A 1,475-nucleotide genomic window follows, 5' to 3' on the forward strand; every position below is an offset into this window, starting at 1 on the left:
AAGTGCCGTTGAGTCGGTTCCGACCCATAGTGACCCTGTACAGGGTTTCCGAGGGTGTAAATCTTTACGGGAGTAGAAAGCCTCATCTTATAGATACATATAAATAAATAAAATTTTATCTTGTGAATAATGTTCATCTTCATTTCACATTCATATCCGAAATATCAAAATGTTTATTGCCATTATTAATAGCTTTATAATATTGGATATAAGGAGTTCTGGTATAGCTCTGTAGAATACACAGTGGATTATACTAACTCTAAAGATGACAGTTCAAACCCACCTTCATTCCTCAGAAGCTCTATGAAGGGTTGCTATGGGTCAAAACTGACTCGATGGTACAACAATAAATATCTCCACTTTCGTTGCTGGAACAAAATTGATGGCACTGAACAATAATGGATACACCACAATAAAAACTCAAGATAATGCTTATGAAAATACAGAGGTACAAAGAACTTTACGTCTGATTATAGGTACTTCTAAAAAAAAGTGCCTATAAGTAGTACCATTAAGGTGAACCAATGAATGGACATTACAAAGGTAATACATGTACAAGTTAGTAAACACATCAGCAGGAAAAAACCACAAAAGGACCCAATCTTTCTCCTCAAAAATAGCACTTTTGTTCATCCGGCAAGATGGCAGACTAGGCAGATACACTACACGGACCTCTACACCAAAGATTGTTGTTGTTGTTGTTAAGTGCCTTTGAGTCCGACCCACAGCGACCTGTACAGGGTTTCCGAGGGTGTAAATCTTTATGGGAGTAGAAAGCCTCATCTTTGACCTTAAGGTTCGCAGCCCGATTCATAACTACTACGCTACCAGAGCTCCTAAACCAAAGATACGAGTTACAAAATAAAAAAAATATATAGATGAAAATCCTGGAACCCTGAACGTCAAAAGAAATATTAAAGAAGTGGATTGAGTATTTGCTAAGAGGAGAGGATGAGCAGGGACGATGAGAGGAGGCTGACTGATGAAAGGTCAGCCAGAGGTAGTGTGACTTTCTGGAACCATTGTAAATAGCTTTGGCAACAGAAGGGGACTTGGCAGAGCAGAGTCACAGATGGCAAGGAAATCAAGTAGATATCAAGATAAAACATGTGGTTTTAAGTGGGGAAAAAAACCAAGTTACAGGGTAACATCAGTAAAATAAATATACCTGCACACCAAAATGAAAACAGAGGCCACAAGAACACACAGGTGGCTTGCCCAGGAGACATCAAATCAAGTGGTCGGACCCTCTTAGTGCAAATTCTCTTCCAAGACTAAGACACAAGGGAAATATATGCTTTGACGGACAACCACACACGTTACCCAGAAGGGGAAGTGACTGAAGAACATCAATGAAGTGGCGAGCTAAGCCCTACATCGTTCAGCAAACTATTGTGAACCCAGGTGGAGACCTGGTCGGCCAGCAGCAAGGCAACAACTGGGGACTCATGGGCTCAGAGTCAATGACACAGCCA

The 1,475-nt window shown here is 40.6% G+C and overlaps 1 protein-coding gene across 1 annotated transcript in view; it reads right to left on the reverse strand.

Moving 5' to 3' along the window:
* Positions 1 to 1,475, reverse strand: part of KPNA4 (karyopherin alpha 4 (importin alpha 3)) — a 75,579-nt gene that overhangs the window by 39,713 nt on the left and 34,391 nt on the right. The window lies entirely within an intron of this gene.

The sequence above is a fragment of the Chrysochloris asiatica genome, unplaced genomic scaffold, assembly GCF_000296735.1.
Source record: "Chrysochloris asiatica unplaced genomic scaffold, ChrAsi1.0 scaffold00043, whole genome shotgun sequence".
NCBI lineage: Eukaryota > Metazoa > Chordata > Mammalia > Afrosoricida > Chrysochloridae > Chrysochloris > Chrysochloris asiatica.